A 22823-nucleotide genomic window follows, 5' to 3' on the forward strand; every position below is an offset into this window, starting at 1 on the left:
TGTTAAGTACCAGCACGTGAGCCTTTCTATTGACCACCGACAGAGAGCTCCGAGGTGAGGTCGTCTCGCGGGCTGGTGCTGCACAGCGCACGGGCTCGAAAAGCGCGTCGGCGGTTATCTGGTCGCCAAGCTGATCACGTACCCAAGTTACAGCTCCCGGTGATCGGGTCATGTTTGAAACCGCCAGCAGTGTGCACACGTCGGACAGCAGAACGTGACTTCAAGGCTTCGCTCCGATATTGCGCACAGAGGCGAAGGCGCGTTTAGCGCGGACACCAGGAAGAGGCATAGGTCTGCACCGAAGTGAAAAAGCCGGCGGACCAACCTTGGCGACGGGGAGGTCGGTACGCCTGCGGTCGCGGGGTCGCGAAGTTGACAACGAGCCCCGCTTGCTAGCGCCAGCCGCATCCTAGAGCCACCTGCCAAATTAGGCTGCCGGCGGCCACAAACTCGGTAGGAAAGGTCTTGCCGAAAGCACGCACAACCACTATGACACGTCCGAGTTGGTGAACCAATTTGATAGAATACTAAAACCTCAGTTTCAGAGTTCGGCGGAAGCAAATGGGACACGCCGGTCACAAGGAACTTGTCCAATACGTACACGGCAGCCCCCATTCCGACTAGGACGTTCACGCGCTGGCCGAGTAGAGCCACGTCCGCAAATACGTAAGGCACAGCACGTAAACGAAAAAGCGGCGAAGGGGGGAATGGACAGACAGAAGCGTGGGGACTGATGCTGAATTTATTCGCCGGAACTTGGCCTCCGGGGCTCTACTGGAGGGTTTCCCCACAGAGAAGGGATGCCGTCCGTGAATAGTGGCCCTGTTGGTCGCAGCGGAAGCGAGTCAGGATACGGCGGAACGTCGTCATCGGGCAGGAGCCGCAGTGGTTTCCGCGGACCGAGAAGCCCACTCCGTGGTGGGAGTACAAATAGCCGCTCGCTGCATGAGCGTGGCCCACGAGATCATATCGGCCATGTTTCTAAAAAAAGGTTTTATTGCGAAAGCAATACTACGCTAGGTTTTGGGCCTTCAGCGTGGTCCTGGCGGTAGTCACGTTTGACCTTTAGACGGCCTCCAGTTTGATGACGCGTGGAGGCGCTCGCGTCTGTGACGTCATACCGAGGTGAAATCTGAGCTACCAAGTCGGTTCGTCGGCGCAGTGCCAGCGGTAGCCACGGAGCGCTGCAGATCCCAGGCAGTAAGAGAGGGGACTGCGTTCATTTTGAGGAAAGGAAAGACTTCTTACCAACTCTGTGGTTTAGTGGACACCTCAATAGCACTTTAAGCTAATTCCGGCTTTCATTGATGCGCTCTGATATAGACAGCGTTGTAGACTGCGTTGATTTGGAGGAAAGGAAAGGCACCTTACCAACTCTGTGGCTTAGTGCACACCTCAATAGCACTTTAAGCTAATTCCGGCATTCACTGATGCGCTCTGACATAGACAGCGTTGTAGACTGCGTTGATTTGGAGGAAAGGAAAGGCGCCTTACCAACACTCTGGTTTAGTGGATACCTCAATAGCATTTTAAGATAATTCCGGCGTTCCGTGCAGCCCTCAGGCTTTCGCCTTTCACTACTTTAGTCGCTAAAGTTGCTCGTAATTTGCTTTCGAAAACCTTCCACGCTTATCCAAGCTAAGCCCCTGCCAATTTTTATCTGCACTACGCAGGAAATTTACATTTGTCGTTTTATACTTGCTTTGTCCCAGCTCAGCTGTCAGACATCAGGTAGAAATGGCTGTTTGTGGCCTGCCCAGATCCACACTTTTCCACTACCTTTGGGAATGTCCTTCCCCAAAGGCAGTACGCCCGATCCCCAACCCACTTATTCTTCCTGGGAGGCTGCTTTACGGACCGCTCAGCCTGCCGGCCAGAAATGGCTGGTAGATCGGGCTTTACGTGAAGCACAAGCCCGTGGACTCCTGGACCAGTAGGGGGCCACCATGGAAGAATTTCTTTTTGTGTAATAAAGTTGTTTTCATCCATCCATCCCATGCACTATGGCGTTACGCAGCATACCTTTCCCTGTTTTCTTCTTCTCCCCCTCATCGTGCTATACGAGGTCTGTTAGAAAAGTATCCGACCTTTGGCCGAAGAAAAAAAACTTGCATAACTGGAGCGTTGCAAACCTAGTCACCTTCAAAGTAGTCTACTTGGGACTCCACACACTTCTCCCAGCGGTGCTGCCATTGTTGGAAGTATTCCTAAAAGGCCCCTTTCGGAATGGAGTTTAGCTCAGCTGTCGTTGCAGCCATAACGTTCTTTCTTGTCTCAAATCGCGATCCTTTCAATGGCCTTTTCATTTTGGGAAACAGTCAGAAACCGCAGGGGGCCATATCAGGAGAGCAAGGAGTCTGTTGAACTTCAGGAGTCTGGTTTTTCGCCAAAAAAGTCCGAATCAAGTGCGAGGAATGTGCAGGATAATTGTCGTGATGGATGCGCCACTTTCCTGTTGACCTCAACTCCGGTTTCTTGCGCCGCACAGCATCATGTAGGCAACTGAGCACATCCCTGTAGTACTCTTTGGTCATTGTTGGACCCTGTGGGGTGCGTACTCGTGGTGTGCCACGCAATGGAGTCAAAGAAAGCACACAGCATCACTTTCACATTGCTGCGCACTTGGCGGGCCTTCTTTCGCCTTGGTGACCTGGAATGCTTCCACTGTGACGACTGGGATCTGGTTTCCAGGTCGTAGCCGTACACCCAAGACTCGTCATCAGTGATTATAGTGTTGATGAAGTCGGGGTCACTGTTTGTGGAATCCAGCATGTCCTGTGAGACTTCAACACGAAGCTGCTTTTGCTCCACCGGGAGCAGCTTCGGCACGAATTTCGCCGCGACTCTCTCCATGGCCAAATCTTCGGTGATAATGGAATGTGCAGAAAAATTGCTCATGTCCACCTCTTCCTCAATTTCTCAGGTATTCACGCGACGGTCCCGCATCACCACAGCGTTCGCTTTGGCAATAACCTGGTCATTTCGGCATGTTGATGGCCGATCGGAGCGTGGCTCGCTCTCCACTGATGTGCGGCCACCTTTAAATAAATGGTACCACTGTTTAATTTGTGTGCTGCTCATAGCATCATCACCGAAAGCCGCAATGAATATTCCGAACAGTTTCCACTTGGTTGTCATCCCGTTTCTGGCAAAATTTGATGCCGTAGCGCTGCTCCTGTCGCTCCGCCATTTTCCTTGTAATAAAAAACCGACGAGAGCACTGCGCACTGCCTCATTCAATTGCTGCGTCCCAGCGACTGACGCTATCGGCAGGCGGGAAAAAATTCGTGCATGCGCACGAAGGTTCAAGGTCACCTGATGCAAGCGCGCTTGTTTCATATCCATCAGGTGTTTGCAAAAACAAATAAAGTCCGATACTTTTCTAACAGACCTCGTATATGCACCCGTTTCGCATCAGTAAAGCTCAGTTGCTATAGTCAGCCTCGTGTACGTCCTTTCCTCCTGTGTGATGCCTATTTGTCGGCTGTATTTCTGGTCTGGAAGGAAAAGGAGATTTGTCGTCTACTCCACATGTGTGATAGGATAGTTTTAGCTAGTTAAGGACAGAGACTTCGCTGAGATGTATGTACAGAGAACCTGTAGAAATGGCGAGTAACTTGAGCTGTAAGTTGACATGTGTAGATGATGTTTGTGGATGTCATGCAGATGCTCTTAAGTAGGAAGTCGTAATGGTGAGAAGGAGATAGCGCGTTCACCTTACAATTCTACCTCCGGGTGCCGAAAAAGTATCCCATGTTGATCTAGCGTTCATTAGGGAGCTGTTCTTCAAGCGGGTGCAAAACTCTAATAGCAGAAAAGCACAATTAGCATCAAGGTAGCAAGCACCATGGTAACAAGAAGGCTTGCAAGATTTGGATATGGAAGTCAAATGCGCTGTCAATAAGCGCTGTCAACTGCAATGTCCTAACTTAAGCATTCTTTTCGGTAGTGGGCAGGCGGCGCTTTCTTCAGAACAGAAAATGAAAATTTGTAGCACCCAATTGATTTCAAAGAAAGTGCTTTTGCTTGAGCGCAGCAGCAGAGACAGACAAGCGACGGAAGCGCAAAAACTGCATGCCGAGCACACTGGCTGTTCTTAAATTCAGCTCTTTTTTTTTTCACTGTACAGCCCACCAGCGCTCTAGACAGGCCTGCGTACGTCTTTATAGCAGTTTCGGGCGTCCATGACTGCTGCTGCGGCAGAGGTACCGTTATCCCGGCGAAGGCGCGACCTGAGATCTTGCGATTTCATGCTTCCGAGAGCCGGGACTTGTATTTCGCTTCGATGCCTACATGGCTTTTGTGAACAAAACCTAGCGCACCAGATCAAAGGACAGTGTTCTTAGAACTCCTTACAGAGATGGGCTAACTCTCGCGCTTTGAAGTCTCCAAACACAACACCTTCTAGCTTTTTTCTTATTAGACTAAAGTTTTGTAGCAGCCACTGTCATTCTTTTGTTTTCTATGGTAAGTGTTCGTGCAAAAGCATTTTGTCCGTGCATTGCGTGCAACCTTCTGCCAAAATCATGTGTGCGTGCATTTGGTGCTCGTTAATTTTCGCGCGCAGGTTCAGACCTCAGTGTCCTGTAACCTAAGGCACTTTTGTTGGCCGTGTGTCCGAATTACTGATAAAAAAAAAGTCTGTCAAATGGGTTGATTAGGCCAAATGTGAATATGCGACTTGTCATCTAGTGCTAAGCCACCCGGTGGGCCGGAGAGCAGTGGTGCAGTGGCAAAAAGCAGGCGCTATGACAGGTGTTGTCATCGGTTGAACTTGGATTGCTTGGTTTAGCTTGCGACACAGGTTGCTCTTCCCGAGCAGCCTGTCGCGATTAAATGGCTGCTGCCTGACATGGTGGGAAGGTTGCTCACCAACCGCTCGGCAGGTGAGCAGCTTGTCAAAAACCTGCGTCACACAAACTGACAGCGAAACACACAAAGTCCTAATGCGGGGAATGGCCGCTACAAGTACTAGCGCACTAAACGAAGTAGTGCACTATCGCGATCAGAAGTTTACTGGAGACGAGTTTGCAGGAAAAAAAATTATGTCGGCGCAGTCACGGAGCGCGCTCACCTGAAATCTGTTGACGCATGAAGGGGCGTCCATGCCCTCTCTGCTGGTAACAACATCATGCGCACGCGCCGACAAGTAGAGCTGCAATAATATTTTTACGAGAAAACGTGTCCCGTAATACTTTGATCGCGATAGTACATAAGCAGCCGAAACAGATGACCCAGAAGAAAACTTCAGTTTGGTTTGTGGGGTTTAACTTCCCAAAGCGACTCAGTCTGTGAAGAAAGCCGTAGAGAAGAACTTCGGGCAATTTCGACCACCTGGGGTTCTTTAACGCGCACTGACATCGCAGAGTACATGCGGCTGTGGTAGATCGCCTGCATCGAAATGTGGCCGCCGCGGCCGGGATCGAACCCGCGCCTTTAGTGCCAGGATCCGATCATCATAATCAGGGAACCACCACAGCGGTGGTACAAACACTTTCAAAACACCTAATTAGCATTAGCTGTGGCAATGCGGTAGCTTAAGTGTCTCGTTGCTAGCTGTCATGCACTACCACACATTCCATACATGTTAAGAGGGGGATTTCCTTCTCTGCACAGGACAACTGTGCCAGGTGGTAGGTCGCTTTTCCGTGTACTAAACCGGCAGGTGCCTCTTTCCACCTGCCAGGGGCAAATGTGTGGCAGCCCCGCTTGTCGTCCCAATCGGTCTGTTATAAGATACCGCATAAAAAGTCAGCTAGATGTGCGCAATGGGAGCCTAAAGAACGATCATTCCGTACAGGCGATTAATTTTATATCGGCTGAGAAAAAACGGCTGAAGTGACCGACACACTTCGCTATTAAAGCAAAAATGATGCTGACGGTTGTGCCAACATTAAAAGAGCAGTCCGCACTTTCACTGGTACCAGCCGTTTAAAGAGACGAATACCTGAAGACTCATTACTTCCTGCAGAACCCACGCTGCTGCTTCATATGATAGCGCCCCCTTTCCAAGCAAATTACTGGTTGCCTCTATCGTTCGTTGTAGCCTTCTTCCAGTAGCATACATTATTTGACGTCCAATGCGCTGTATCGATGCAACAGGAAGTCACAAACAAAGACCACACGAGAAAGGCATTTGACGACGTTGAAATTAACAAAAAACAGCAATAACTTAAGTGAACAAGTGCTACTCAAGAGCCAGACGAACATAAGAACAATGGCAACTCCCCCTCTCCCCCCCCCCCCCCCTCGACCAACGTTCCGCTGGCAAAAACCTATTGAATGGTTGAGCTGTTTCATAACATTCGTTTCAGGAAATGACTGTCCAAATCCCCTGCACGTCTAAACGATAACTTTAATAATTTTGGCATTAGGAATGTTTTCCACATCTATTAGGTTCGTATTAAAGAAGCAATTACTCACTGGCATCCACCCGACAGCAGCCATATGGCTGCAAAGGTTACGCGTAAATAGTATGTAGGGAGTGGCGGGCAGTCTCTTTAGTAACGTTATGATCTAGAACATATTCGCCCACGAACAATCTAATTTGATATGAGGCGTACTTGGGTAGATCATCAATAAAATTGAAAGTATCGTACCAAGCACGCTTCCCTGGGGAACTCTAGATGATACGATGACAGAAGGGTTACAGCCATCGGCACAGGTGAGTTGTTTTCTATTGTAAAAGAACTCTTTAATCCATGCAAGAAGATCTGGGGGAATTTTTAAACGTGTTAATTTGATTAGTAGCCTGTGGTGAGGAACGCGATGAAAGCCTTGGCAAGATTTGTCGTATATGCAAGGATGTTCCGTGTGGATGAAGATCGAGCTTACTTGGCGCACCTGTAACACAGATTTTAAAATGCCGTAGAACAAGCATCGGAATTATCAGCAGTCTATACTAAATCACTTGTAGAGAAAAATCCTGAATACTAATGAAGTGAGACCTCCGTAACAGAATGACTGATCAAGCTGCAAAAGAACGCCAATTTTTTCAAGTTCGGAAAGAGTTTACTGCGGGAAGCTGTGCACACGACTTGCAGAAGTTTTAAAATAAGTGCATTAACCTGACCTGATTTATCGAGCATAACTGCGAGTTCACTAGCTGTCATAGCTAACAGCGTCAAACGGAAGTTTTACAAACTTCGTTTCCTGACTGATATTTGCCGAAAATTTTCAGTGAGCACTTAGCGCCAATGGCGGTCATTTGAGTGGGCTGGTCTACTCCGAGAACTGTGTCCACCTAATACAGCTTAACTATTTTGCGCATTGGTGTGGCCATGTTGTCATACATACTATGCAAGATCTCCTCTAGAAATATCTGTAAACGGACCTAACCTGATTGTCAATGGGCATCCTGCATGAAATTGCTTGCCCTGAAAAAACTGGTAAAAAATTTGCAGCCAACTCAGGAGGGGACGAGTTTGACAGTGTATGTAATTGTAAAATTATGATCGTAAAATTAGCGTAACAAAAAGACTACCGTTATCATAAAGGGTGACTATTTGCAGCGCGCTTCACCGCATCTATACGAGAGATAAGGGCGAAAACTTTATTGAAATCCCGGGTCTTTATCCCCCTGAAGAGCCAAAGTAGAACCTTGAATTTTTCGCTCCGATAATTCCACAACGCACTACTATCATCGTACGTTGGAGATACGGACTGTCTTCCTACTTCGGATGCCACGTGCGAGCACTCAGCGAAGAAAACAGTGTGCACAATCACCAGTCCACATGCCACTACGTCCGTCCAGATTCGAGTATTGTATCAACACGGAACGAGTTTCAACCGTGCTCCAGTTTGCTTTGCGAAACAGAAACCGGCCTTGTGGGGGGCGTCTCTCGAAGTGCGCAAACAAGAGAGTACGAGGTAGACCTCCAAGCCCGGAACAGTAGTGTTGCTGTATGCAGCCTTATATTTCCGCATACAGCCTCCTCAGTCTATTTACATGCGGAGGCGTCTGAATAGCCTGCAGCGTCGTAAGACACGAAAATGCTCTTCACTGACAACTGCCGAACTTAATGTCGAGTAAATAAGAGGTCCCTTTGATCTTTGCTGTTTCTTTTTGGCGGAAAAAAGGTGTTGCTTTACGTAAGCCAAGAGCGGGGGACGCAACCGAAGGGAATAGCGAGCAGGGAAATGGCCGAAGACGAGATGTGAGCTAGGGAAGGAAGAAGGGACACGAAAGCCATTCGGTGCTAACTGCCTACTACTAAGGTTTCCGGTCTTCGTACTCGTTTTTCCGCCTAGTATGACTCGCGTCGACCCTCCTACTTTCCTCTGCTTCCTCTTTCCTCCCCGAACGACTTCTCTTTCCGTCCAGCACCCCTCGAAGGCGGCTCTGGCGTTGACAAACGGTGCTTTGGCCAGCCATGCCCGAAATGCCGTGAAGGATGCCGGCTCTTCGAACCAGAAGGGGGACATTTGGGTCTGCGCGAAGACAACAGTGCCGCACATAGCGCCGCTTTGTTCTCGTTGTTGTTGTCGAGATCCCGCTCACGAATAGCCGCGTCACCATTTATCGTTGACCCCCATTTTCACCCTAGCACGTCAGCTACGCCTCGCCCTTGCATCTTGTGGTTCCGGGAACTGACCTGCACGACAACGGGGAAGCTGCTAGCTTCTACTGGCCAAAATAGGAACGCCGGGTCGGCCCAAATGAGCCCCGGGAAATCACGTCCGCCTTTCCTTTTCTCCTTTGCAGCGAGAGAAAGGGAGGGTGAACGGTTCACGACGCGGAATTCCCAGAGCGCTGGTCGAGGCTGCAAAGACGACGACGACGCGGCTCTGTTTTGTTTCCGTCGGAGAGCCCCAGCTTGCTTATTGCGTGGACGCATAGGAGAACGAGAGGGAAGTGGGGACACTACACTGGCAGACGGCGGGGAATATGGGAGGCGGAGGGCGGGTCGGATAGAAGGCAAGCAGGGGACGATAACTGCGCCGACGACTTGACGCCTGGTCGCGTGGCCGCGTCCGTTGAGTCTGCTCGTGGTCGTTCATATCCGGCTTGCTGGCGGAAGCTGGCGAGCAGCCTTCGAAGCTTGCGCCGCCCCTGCGGATCTGTAGGCTGACGGGCTGCCGATCCATGCCGAGACGTGGGCCGTTCTGCCTGCGTCATTTTTACTGTATTTTCTACGGCAGTTCATGCGTTTGATTGCAGTTGAAGACAGAAGCCGTGTCTTGTGGCACATCCTAGTGGTCTTCTGTGAAATAAAGATTGCACTCCACAGGACGATACCGTTGTGATATGCATTTGGATTATGATGTTACAGAAACTATTTTATGAAGGCTAGGGAGTGAACAGTAGTACTTACTTTTATAGATCACCGCTGGGCGCTTCTTGTGCGCAGTTTGGGGCGACATTTTTATTACCATGGTGCTTTTGTTCTGTTGAACATCTCGCTCGAATTAGTGGGCGTCTCAATTAAAATGAACGACTTCTCTGAGGAAGACATTGCTCAGTATTTGAAAAAAAAAACATTGCAGAGCGTTACATTCCCTAAAGGAGAATTGATAGCCTGGCCGGTTACGAGCGCGGAAGCGTGCTACAAAGCTTGAAAGTCTACCTTGTGTTGTATCAAAATAGGGCACTTGGCCGAGAAAAAAAAGGGTACTGATTTTCCTGGACGTCGTATGTGCCTACAGTTTGGCAAAGTAGTAACATGGCGCGCTCAGTGCACATCACATCACAGCTGGGAGCACCCTTTTGCTACTCAGCTGAACCAATAGGAGCATGGCAGCCATGATGTACAAGTTTACTGTTACGTGACGATATTGCAAACAGAGTGTGAGCAGGCAACTCTCGACGTGCTAGCGACAACCGACAAATTCACCGCGTGGCAACACGTTCAGGTCGCATTTTTGCTGGCGGGCTTCTGCAGCACTTCATCGTCAATGAATTCGTGCAGAGGTGTTTCGCTGGCAGCCCTTACCAGAACGCCTCTTCCCTCTGCAAATGTTCGTAGTGTCCTTCAGTAACTTTAGTATAACGACTAATAGGGCTTTATTTGGTGTACATTTTTTGCTGCGATTACAGCATAATTAAAGGACGCCCCGGTATCGTTTTTCATCAGCCTGACTATAGGAAGGAGTCACGCTGATGATGATGATGATCATCATGAAATCCAATCAAATTATCAGCTAGTTCACATTGCTTTTTCGTGCGCTACTTTGAAATTTGGCTTTATATCTGTGCACTAAAAATATCCTTCTGTTCTTGAGGCCAGGCATCTCCTTGGTGGAAAAACACACCAACACCTGGAAGATACTCCGCAGTGTCAGAAGCGATAACAAGTGGATGCAGAAGCTCCTTTGCATTCACAGGTCGAAGCGCAGGCTTACCTTTGGCGACAGTGCACGCTATAAACGACAGCAAGCTTGAATATACTCGGTCAACAGGTCGCTATTGCTCTTAGGCTGCATCACCACACTGAGTGTACGCGGGAGGCTCTCGACGTATACGATGCGTGTACCGTAGCGGCCGGCCAGAGGACCCGTGGCTTCCAGCCGCGCGCGTCTGTGTTTGTAAACATTGGGCCAACGCCCTGGAAATGAGGACCGCTTCCGGGAGGAGCGCACGTACGAGTGGGGTGAGAGCACGTGTGAGCGTTCCGGGACGACAGGCCTTCCTGTTTTTGTCCAATGTGGGTAGTAGAGACACAGTGTTCAGATGGCACGCTCGAACGGTCGCACTTGCTCCATGTGATATTTTGTTTTCTCCCTCCATGAATACCGTGCAGTGGTAGACAAGCTGCGGTTCTCTTTTAGTGAGTTATTGAGTGAGAACGCGCGTGTGTGTATGTGTGTGTGTGAGAGAGAGAGCTTACGTGTGAGAGAGAGTGTACGTGTGTATGTTCTGGGGACCAAAAGGCGGCCTACTCTGCAGGAGTAGATGGTTTCCAACATTTTTAAACGCGAAGTTGAGCGTGAAAAAAAAATATTTTGAATGGAGTGCCACATTCAAATTGCTGCGACGAATACGTTCCTGGGTAGGTACACAACACCTTTTCTGTTTATTGTAAACATAGTCGTCACACCTGCTACGGTCATTGAATGGTAAACATTCTTCAGTTCTTCAGCAATAAACCTAATGTACTTTGTTGTTTTGGTTTGGTTTATGGTTTATGGGGGTTTATAGCGACTAAGGCTATGAGGGTCACCGTAGTGAAGGGCTCCGGAAATTTCGACCGCCTGGGGTTCTTTGAGGTGCGCTGACATCGCACAGTACACGGGCCTCTAGAATTTCGCCTCCATCGAAATTCGACATCCGCGGCCAGGATCGAACCCACATCTTTAGGGTCAGTAGCCGAGCGCTATAAACGCTGAGCCATCGCGGTGGCACTGTTGTTTTGGTTAATCGGTTAATACGCACTATGATACAAATAGGTATTACAATTTAAAATTATTAAAAAAAACAACATTTGTTCATTACGTTTCATGGCATTTTGTGAACACCTATTGCAGAGTGGTGTTTTTCAAGACTCAGGTGACAGCGACGGCTCCAAACTCATTCAAAGAAAGTACCATTGGCTGTGCGTAGCAACAAGCTCGATGGCAGCGATTCACGGAAATGCGGGCACGCGGCCTGGCGCGTGGCTGGCATGCGCTCAAGCAGCTCCACGTTCTTACATAAACTGCTCCTGTGTTGTGGCCCCATGCGGCAACTTACGTAAATACATTACTACCATTCTTTGAAGGACACAAGTTTACAGTTTTCATATTTCAGCGAAGTGCCAGTTTCATCTCAGTAAAAAATTTAATATCCCGTCATGTTTCAAAAAGTGCACCCCAAAAGCTTGAAACACACGATCAGGTATTTTACTCGCCGGTGACAAAATGATTGAAAGACTGATGGGGAGCTTTAGGTACTGTGTAACACGGATGTCCGCTACAGCCGCCTCGGCGCTATCGGCCGCTGTGCTAAGACTGCCTTGATGTCACTGTTTCATGAACACTCTTTTTCATCACTGACGCCGGCGATCGACAGAATAAACTCGGCTACAGTGAGCATGTTTTGTACCCCTTCCAGCACGTAATTTGGAGATATATATATATATATAGCGAAGTATACGCTTCGTTAAAGGAAACATATTTATTCAACTCGACGTTTCGATCGGAAGACCGATCTTCTTCAGGAGTGATTTTACATTGTGAATGCATCCCATTTTATAGGGGCGGGCACAGAACAGGTAAGTGGGAAACACAAAGCACATAGCAGAAAAATACGCATAAAAAATTATTGGAGGCAGTGCGACCCACACACACACACAGCAAAAAAAAAAAAGAAGAAGAGTGCGAGGAACAGGTACTCAGTCAGAAAATACAACGTCCAGATGCGGCCTCTGCTTTGTTAAGCACCACAGGCTTGCTTATTGACAGTCGTGTCCAGCTGGGAGGTGCTCGACAGGTGCGTGGCGTGCAACAACTTTCGTAGAAAAATGCGAAAACTTGTTCCTTTTCCTGGCTGCGAGAGCAAAAAAATATAAAATATGACCCTCCAACAGAGAGAGCAGACAACAGAAAAAAAGAGAAAAAGAGAAAATGAAAAGAGCTAGGAAGAAACCTCGAAAAAAAAAAGTGAAATAGGTAAAAGAAAACCTTTAAAGTAGTGCTTTTTCTTCGCACCCAGCAATAGTGCACCCACCCCTGGTTGAGGGGAAGTATTGGAAGGAATGTAAAAAGAAATATAAAAAAATGTGAGCTTACATAGTAAAATTAAAAAGGAAAAATTAAAAAAAGATTAAAAAAGAAATTGTGTGGCATTCGCGTGACCACAAGGTGAGCACACCCGGGGGGGGGGGGGGGGGGGGGAACGGCACAGGTGTGGCACAGGTGTGGCATGCAGAAAGGGGTATGACCTCAGACGACTTAGTCAGTGGTGCTTTGTTTAATTTCGTAGGCCCCTGACCTCGGAAGAGAGGTGAGGGTGCCGTAAGTTTCATTAATGCCATTTTGCACTGTGTTAAATTTAAAAATAAAATATGATTCTCGTTGCTCGCGCTCACGAGTGTTTTTGAAGCCACTCTGTAGTATTGTTACTTTAAGTTTGTCAAACTCGTGACTTTTCTCGCGGAGGTGTTTCGAAAGAGGGAGGTTGGGGAGGGATTGAGTATGTGAGCGGTGGTTATTAAATCTGAAACGGAAGGAATTGTCTGTTTGGCCTATGTATTGCATTCGACAGTCGCCACATTCGAGCATGTAAACCACGTTGCTGGAATCGCAATTCAGGTCTTCCCGGATAGAATGCTTGAAATTTGAATGGGTGCTTTTAGCCAGTGCCGTGGTTTCCATGTGTTTGCAGACTTGACATCGGCTTTTTTTGCATGGCGTGCAATCTACAGCTCTCGGTTTATTGACTGTCGAATGGACAACATGGTTTTGCAGATTTTTTGGTCTCCTATATGTTACTTGGGGGACCGTTGTGAAAATATTTGAAAGACGGCCACTCTGTTCTATGATATTAAAGTGTTTTTGTAGGATGTTGTTAATATTCGGGAGATTATCGAAACGTCGAGTTGAATAAATATGTTTCCTTTAACGAAGCGTATACTTCGCTATATATTCTTATAAGCAGTCTAGTACTTCACGCTTTCGCAACCTATATATATATATATATATATATATATATATATATATATATATATATGTTTTTTTGTAGCAATACTTGTTTACAGCTGTGATAATGACCGCTTGTGATCATCATTTTTAGGGTACGCGACTTGATAAAACGTGTTTCGCCACATGGCAACGTCGAATATCAGAGCTAGATTTGCAGATACCAAATATTTTAGAAATAAGTTGCCAAATGAAAGGATTCTAGAAAAATTCGACTCGCTGCGAGAATCGGACATCCTAGATGCCGTTGCGCAGACCGGCGAGGTGTCATTATACGCAAGGATAAATTTATCGCGCAATATAACAGTCGGTTTGTCATCGCGGTACAAAGCTTTATAATGCACCCTGTTTGTTAGAAGTCCAGGCTGGCACTAATCGAAGGTGGGCACTAATAAGAAGTGTTATGCCGTGGCCAAAACAGTCCCAACTGCCTACAAACTTATGAAAATCTGAGAACACAGCGCAGGGGCAGCAAAAAACACCTTTGGTTAGTTTTATCATATACCTAGAAATCTGTAAAAAAATGCTTGTAAAATTACAGACAAATTGGGCTTATACTAAAAATATTTTTCCTAGGAGGTTGAAAGTCACTAAGCTAAGTATTCAGTTATCCAAATTAGCCCATTATATTTGTATTCGAATAATATGAAAGGAAAGTGAAACCTTGGAAGAGAATTGTGCTTTTGAGTTCACGAATGATTTGTCATTTGGTAATAACTTTTCTATCTTTGTCACAACGCGCTTTCTTTCCAGTCCTAAATGCGTACCGTTAATATACTACTACTACTACCATCATCATCATCAGCTGACTACGCCCAATGCAGGGCAAAGGCCTCTTCTATGTGTCCAATTAACCCTATCATATGCCTGCTGCGGCTACCGTATTCCCGCAAACTTCTTAATCTCATCCGCCCATCTTCCTTTCTTCCACCCCCTGCCACTCTTGCCTTCTCTTGGAATTCACTCCGTTGGCCTCAGGGACCAGCGGCTATTTTGCCTTCGCATTACATCTCCTGCCCAAACCCATTTTTTCCTCTTAATTTCGACTAGGGTGTCTTTAACTCGCGTTTGTTCCCTCACCCAGTATGCCCGCTTCTGCTCTCTTAACGTTACACCTATCATTTTTCTTTCCATAGCTCGTTGCGTTCACTTTGACTTAATCTGAACCCTTTTCGTTAGTCTCCACGTTTCGGGCCCATACGTGAGTACCGGTAAGATAGACCTGTTGTATACTTTTTTTTTTCATCTGAGAAAATCTACCGTGTGTGGCCCATCCCATTCTTATTCTTCTAGTTATTTTCCTCTCATGATCCGGGTCAGCGGTCACTACCTGAGCTAAGGATACGTATTCCCTTACCAGTTCCCGCACCTCGCTGTCAATTGTGAACTGCTGAACTGCTGCTTTGAGAGACTGCTGAACGTTACTTTGGTTTTCTGCAAGTTGGTTTTCAGACCAGTCTTTCTTCTGCGCGTGTCTAACTCATGATCAGCTTTGCAGTTAAGCTTCTAAGTGACTTAGCAAAAATTTCACGAGCGAATCGCAGATTACTTTGGCATTCTCCATTAACTCTTATCCCCAACTGTTCCCAATGCTGGCCTCGGAATAATACCTGTTAGCAGACGGTAGATAGCATTGCCGCGATCGTTTCTCCCTACCTCACCCCATTCCTTAATGGACTTTTATTGCTGACTTTATGAGGAATATAGTAACTCGAGGTCGTTATAGATATCTTCGAATGTTGTTACATAAAAATTCTTCTATATGTTATTACGCAATGCCTGCATGACAACTGATCTTTCCACTGAGTCAAATGCTTTCTCGTAAACAATGAAGGTCATTTATAGGGTTTGGCTATATTCTGTGCATTTGTCTGTCTCCAGATTGGTGGTGTGAATATGGCCTATCATCCAGTATAATTTATGAAATCCTGCCTGACCATTTTGTTGACTGATGACTGAGGTTGTTTTCGCTCTCTTAGCGATTTTCTTAGTAACCTTATAGGAAACAGGCAGTAAGCTAATCGGTCTGTAATTTTTCACGTTCTTGGCATCTCCTTTTTTATGAATGAAGATAATACTGGCGCTATTCCAAGCTTCTCGTAAACTCGAGGTTATAAGCTATTTGCATGTACAGAGTTGCTAGTTTTTCTAGCACAATCTTCTTTCTGTCGTTCATATTGTGAAAAGAAAGCGCTTGCAGAAAAAGGACCAGAACGAGAAGAACAATTGTCTATTTTTTCTCGACTGTCCAGACAATGCTTTCATGGCCGAAGTTTTCAAGATACTAGCCATTTTTAGAGTCTTTTCATCCCCTTGTAATAACGCATGAAGTGCCGGAAAATGGCTGTCTTCGCTTTCTTTAACTTATGCTGCACTTCTCACCAGATCCTGTCTAGCGGATCTTCGAGCCAAGGGCCAATAAGCCACTTTTACCGTATGAGTCAGCGCATTCGAAATTGGTAAAACGAAACATAGTCCAACCAACCTTCAATAATGCATTACTCACGTCTTGCGAGCACAGTATCGAGAGTAGTTTCTTTAACCGAGCGCAGAGACTTCGCAGTTCTGGGTACCCAGCTTTACTCCTGCGCTCAGAGGCTCAGAAAATGTTGAAAACTAGGCAAGGAAAGAACCATAGGTCGAGGGAAGGGAGGTTCGCAATAAAAAGGTAGTTGTAATATCCTACATCCAGATAGTGTCACACAATCTTAAAAGAATTGGAAAAAGGGCAGGGGTACACGTTACTTTCTCTGCTCCTCACCGTCTTTCTGGACTGTAAGACAGCCAATGGATCTGTTGACAAAATTTCAAAATTTACAATTAAGCATCGGGATCCGTTCATAGCATGCTCGTCGGGCGTTGCCTATTCCATCCCTTTAACCTACAACAGGAAGTACGTCGGCCAAACAGGCAGATGTATAAACAAGTGCTTACTAGAGCATAAAGCTAATGCTGAGGATAAAAGGTCCGGTAACTTGTCCATCCACTGCCGAGATTGCAGTTATTGCCGACGGGTCTCCCCCACTTTCAAGGAAACAGAATTTCTGGGGAAAAACATATATGAACTGACCCAAGAGGCCATTGAAGCAGCCACTATTAACAAGCTAAAAGATGAGTACGTGAGCATACCGTCAGTGGCCCTGATGGACCAAGAGTGTTCATTCCTATCTGCCTCGATTTTATTCACTGCATTTTTTTTTTGTTTCATCCAGTGATGTTTTGTTGGCGCCCACTTTTTACGATGTTTCCCATCTTAAACATTTCTGTAAAAACTTCTCTGTTATCTCATCTCAGGTTTTATCGCCCTCACGTTTGTATGATTCATTGCGTCTTTTTAGGGATTTGTGGTCTGTTCAGTTTCTTTTTCGTGACCACCTTCCCTTCTTGTTTTCATTCTCACCGGCTTCTCAGGTTTATGCCTTTATCAGTTTTAACGCTTTTAATTCCGTCATCTTTTAGCCGTGCCGATATTTCACATCTTCCGCAGGCTTTTTCTGCGCCTTTTATGCCTCAGTCTGTTCAGCTTTTGGCGCCTTTATCTTTGTCACCTTTCATTGTCTTTCCTTTAGACGTGTTAGTTGTTGGCTTCTTCGGGACCTTTTTAGAATTTTTTGGAATAGTTTGTTTAGGCTGTCTGCCTTTGCAATTCCCCCCCCCCCCGGCCTTCTTTTCTCTCGCTTGTTTGGGCTGCGTTATTGGTTATCAGTGGTGATAAGAATATTTGGCTTATCTGTTGGCTATTTCCGTGCTTCCACTTCGCTGATCTTTGCGCGTGCGCATCACTCCCTCCGGTTCTGTACAAAAGGTGCGGATCGGATGCCTTCCGAAATATAGTTGCTAGTCAGCGCAGATGCGTGTCCTTCCTGCTTTGGTCCTTTGTCTGCCAGCGCTGTTTTTTCACAAGATTTACCACAACCACCTCGCCCAGCAACACACCTTGCTCTGTCGTCACACAGATCTGCCGTTACTGGATCCTGAGCAGCTGCTTTCCCCCTTTGCATTGCTCCTAAGGCTTACTTTACTTCCCAATGTGAGCTACAAAATACATGCTGGCCATGACGCATGTTTTCTTTGCGGTCGACCTTTACTGTCATGTCCATCAGTGGAGGTAGTGCGGTGGGCGTGTTTTTGTGCTCCACCTGTAACCTATAACGGGCTGTTATATTAGGAAATGAAATGCTGACGTTATTGCAGACGCACCGTCTTTGGAAAAAGCAACCGGACAATGGTGGTTTTCTTCTTAGCCGCGATGCGAAGCACATATGGCAACCCTTAACCTCTGAATCTGTGTAAACTAAGGTGTACCCTTGTTCTCACGTTTTCAAGACTTTTCGTCTTTAGCGGTGTTGTAAAGGCTCCGTTATACAGTTCAGAAGCAAGAACCCATTGCGTAGTTACTTTTGGCGCAAGGGGTGCGTTCAATGGACCCACCGTTTTCACATGCGCCGAGGCAGTGTTACTTTGGTAAAACAAGCTATGTTAAAATGTCGGCGCCTGCAAGTGAAACATTTCCGAAATTTGCAATCGGCATCTTTACTAACTACGCAAAACAAAGGCAATGGTCACTACGTCCCCGTTCTAGCACGTCATCTATTACGTCGTGGATGCCGTGGCCAAGGAAATTTTGTAACAGATGATGCTCGTTGCAGTACCGCCTCATCCTTTCCGGTTACAGCGGTAAACAAGTTGCTCCTGCAAAAAACCTAGTTCTTCACAGATATTGTTGAACACCTGCTGGGTGTTGAGAGCCACTTTCATATGAGCTCATGTTAAATGTAGAGCACGCAGGATAAATTTGGTGCGCTTGGACTTTTGTGCCGCGAAGAGTTTGTCTTAGCTGCTTCAGGAAAACCAAGAAGGCATTGCGTTTCCTCAAACTACGAGATTTTATTTCAACGTATTATGATATGCATTACATGACGGAAGCCAACAGTTATTGAAACCACGCATTAATACTTCTGGCTTTCGTTAGACAGAGTACTTTTGTAACTGGATTGGTACTGATTTTTGTCATGCAATCAAATGCTAGAATTCCGCTAGTTATCATATAGGCGAGGTTTTATCAAGAAGCAATAAAGGAATGCACTTAGCGTTAACAATTAAATTTTTTTAATTGCGGCTTCAGCGCTATTCGTTAATTTGATGGAATACATTTTTTCGTATTTTTATGTGCTTCAGGCACAACAGGTCCATAATTTTTTTTAACACGAATAATATCATATGCCGATGTTATCGATAATACATGGCAGGTTATTTCAGGTCATGAATAGCAGTTTACCAATAGCCCTCAAGATAAATTTATACAACACCCCTACTTTACCGGTTTTGAACTATGGAGCAGAAAGATGGAGGCTATAGCGAAGAGGGTTCAGCTTAAGTTAATAAGGACAGCGCAGCGAGCTATGGAAAGAAAATTATAAACCTGTGTAATGTTAAGAGACCGGAAACGAGCAGAGTGGGTGAGGGAACAAACGCCGGTTAATGACATCTTATTCGAAATGAAGAGGAAGGGATTTGCATGGGCAGGGCATGTAAAGCGAAGGCAAGATAGCCGCTGGTCCCTGAGGGCACCGGAGTGGGTTCCAAGAGAAGGCAAGCGTAGCAGGGGGTGGCAGAAAGTTAGGCGGGCGGATGAGATTAAGAAGTTTGTGGTCATACGGTGGGCGCAGCTGGCAAAGGAGAGGTTTAAGTTAAGAGGCACATGAGAGGCCTTTGCCTTGCAATAGGCATAGTCAGGCTGATGATGATGATGATGGTGACCAAGTCACCCGAAGGAAGGCAAAAAGACAAGGAAAATGGTAGTGCTGTGGAATAAAGACTGAAGGAAAAGAAACTTGAATAGCCAAAGATTAGCCCGTTTTGTGATTGTAAGCAAAGGTTATGCATATCTCGATTTCACTTAAATCTGCGGCAGCTCTTTATTTTTTTCTTACTAGTCAGTCCGCTCTGCTAAGGTATAAGCAGGAAGACATCGATCATGGAAATGATTGTGGAATGTTTAAAAATAGAAAGACGACCCAAAGTGTAGAAAAAGTATAATCATAAACAGAACGCTTTTTTCACAGGCCTCCAGCATGTACTATAGCTCGCGCGTTTTTTTATGAAGAGTGTTACGAAAGTTTATATCTAATTTTTGTTTTAACGCAAAGTCCGCCAGTCAGCCGACAGGCGGTACATTTCTATATGTGTCACATTCACTAATAAATTAGGGTTTGCTCTACTTTTCTTAACCTGAATAATAGGCCCACTGTAACCATAAACATCTGCCTGTGAAATCTTCTGAAAAAGATTTCAGAATCAACACACGACGGCTACACGAAAAGTCTCAGCACTCATTCGCACAATTTTGACAAACGGCCATTCATGAAATTATCCTAAGCCAATCTTTAGACAGATACACTTTGAGGCGATAACTGCCGCACAATGTCTTGAAATATAATTTATTCCCACTGCAAAATATAGAAATAATAAATGTTGCAAGCACTGGACATTTCATTGCCGTCGCTTTGGGAGTTTCTTGCTTCAGGTCTCTGTCATTCCGCATCAGATAACCCCCACTTTGCGGTCGACCATCCGAGACAATATCGTCTATCCTGTCATTGTGCTAAAAGCTCCGCCAGCTTCTTTTGGGGATTTATTTCGTGCCGCGGCTCCAATCTTAACTTCGCCTTTGGAATTAAAACACAGAGTAACACGACATTTTTGAAAAATAAAGTCTGCTACTTATCACCATGAATATTTTTAGGTAAGTGGAAGGTAAGCCCCTAAATTCATCAACCTCTTCAAAATTAGTTTTTTTATATAAAAAACTTCGAAATGACTAAAAATTAAATTAATTTTTTTAGAGAAATAATTAATTTTCTGTCGCCTTTAACCCTATTTTTCTTGAATTTGCATAAGGCGAAGCAATCGATAAAAAATCGGGCCGCTACGGACGCAACTGATCTCATAAAGTACATTTCAATCTCGGGAAAAGTGATTTTGTCTCATATTTTTTTTTAATTACATAGTGCACTCGTCCTAGTAGAAATATGAAGGACTTTAAGTTCAAGGAGAGGGCAGAGTCGGGCTGGTTGGTTCATGTTGAATGGTACGGCAAAACAGCGCTGACGGACGGGACGAAAACAGCGCCGTCTCATCTTCTTTCGTCCCGTCCGTCAGCGCTGTTTTGCCGTACCATTCGACTTTAAGTTGCGTCGGACTATTAAAGTTCCGTTTAAAAAGTTTAATCGGTAGACTTTTTTAAAAGATAAAGGAATTTTTAAAAGTAAGCATGGGCGCCATGCCCTGTTGCTGCCCCATGCTTGCTCTTCAGTGCAATGCTCTCTGCCGGCGGCGGCAGTGAGACGTAACAGGCTCCACAGTGTTTGAAGTGGATGCTTCTAGCCTCAATGTGTTCAAATGATTTGTCCATCCATCGTTCGAGATTTGAAACCCTTGCGCTACAGTGTCGGACAAAAGCCCAGCATGTACATTTGACAGTGGTGAAGGCTTTTGACCTAATAATTTATTTTTAGGCCCAAATGATATCACAGGCTTGGTGTTCTTCCTAACATATGTAAATAGGCGATGACTGGTCGTTATTTGACGTTAGTGTGGCCTCTGAATTCTGGCTCTTGCATAGCATGGTTGCTTACGTCTGCCCATGTGGTGGTAATAAAACTTCATTCTTCAAAGAAATTTTATTTTTTCTATGGTAGGAGAACTTCCCGTACCTGATTTTTGTTTCTCTTTTAAGGGGAACAGGAGCGTGGTAAGCGTAATGAAGTGAGTTAACTTGCGGTAGGTCGTTTTAAACTTCATTTTATTTGTTTTCATGTCATTTTGTAGTATCTTACGTCAAGACAGTCGAAAAGGAAAATGAAAGACTGCTGAAATGGGCACAATCTTGCCTCTGGCTCGTGCATATACCAGTTCTGAATTTCTACGTAGCGTTCTATATGAACCCAGTGGTAAGCTTGCACAGTGGGTATTCTTGAACGTAAAACTGCACTGCTCTGTCAAGTTGAAGAGTTTTAATCCGTCGCCCGAGTTTTTGCTTGCAGCTTTCAAACGTGTATTGTTTGTTGATCGTTTGCGAAGAACAAGAATCTTGGGCTTCTCGAAAATATCTATGATTTCACATGAATAATCCCAGTGCCTGGGCCAATGCCTGTTCTCTAATACATAGTCTTACCCAGCTTCCATACTGTCGTCCTAAGAAGCGTTTCTGTGGTTGCTTTCAGTCCAGCAAGCAGCGTACAGGCTTATCGCTTTAAGCCACAGAAACACTGTGGGTGCCGATTCCCTTGATTGTGCAGAGTGCGATGGGCAAAAAATAGGAAATCTTAATACCAAAAAAATATAATTAAATATATCACGTATTTATGATGTAGTCCTAGTAACATGACATGGCAATCATGCACAACGACCTGTATCTATTTCTCTATATACACAGCCAAATTCATGACAGAGCACATTGCGCTTCGCCCGCAGAATCTGGCGCATTCGCTTTGCTCGATATTTATGCCAGGTACCATGCTAGAGACAGATTAAGGACAGAAGGCGTTGCAAGGTCATGTGCCTCCTTATTGCGCCCGTTTTACTGCACCAACACTCTAATACGAGCACCGCGGTTAGTTATCACCATGTAACTTCGTCTTAATCGTGTTGGCTAGACAAAATTAGGAGCCCGCCTTTCAAACCATCTGCTTGGAAACCTAGCGCTAAGTCCGCTTCTTGGCGGATGAGAAGTTGGAATGCTGACATTAAGAACTGTACACGCGGAGGAACATAGAACTCAGATGTCGCGCTCAGACTGAAAGCGGTACCGGCGATAGGGAGAACCAAACACAACGCCCGAACACGAGGCGAGACTGCTCCGATCATTTGTCCGAATCATCGGTTACCAAGCGAGGTGTGATCCTACTGCGGACTACGCGCACGCTTTCTTTTTGTTTTTTGGCTACCGTACTCTACAGCAAGAAGATCACAGCTTCCACTGCGCAGCAAACCTTTCCCTCGGAGCTCTGTAGGGCCAGTGGCATGCCTCCCTTCCGGCTCCTGCAGCCTGTTTGCAGTGAACAGCTGCACGGAACATTGCCGGGGCATGGTGAAGGTGCTCAACTTCAAAAATGTTCTCGCTAAAAGAAGAGGAATTGTGATGAAGCTTCTTTAAGTGAACCTGATTGAATAGTTCCATACAAAGTATCATTTTTATATTTTTACTA

This window comes from Amblyomma mixtum, chromosome 2 (genome assembly GCF_055824585.1).
Source record: "Amblyomma mixtum isolate Tamu chromosome 2, ASM5582458v1, whole genome shotgun sequence".
In the NCBI taxonomy this organism is placed as follows: domain Eukaryota; kingdom Metazoa; phylum Arthropoda; class Arachnida; order Ixodida; family Ixodidae; genus Amblyomma; species Amblyomma mixtum.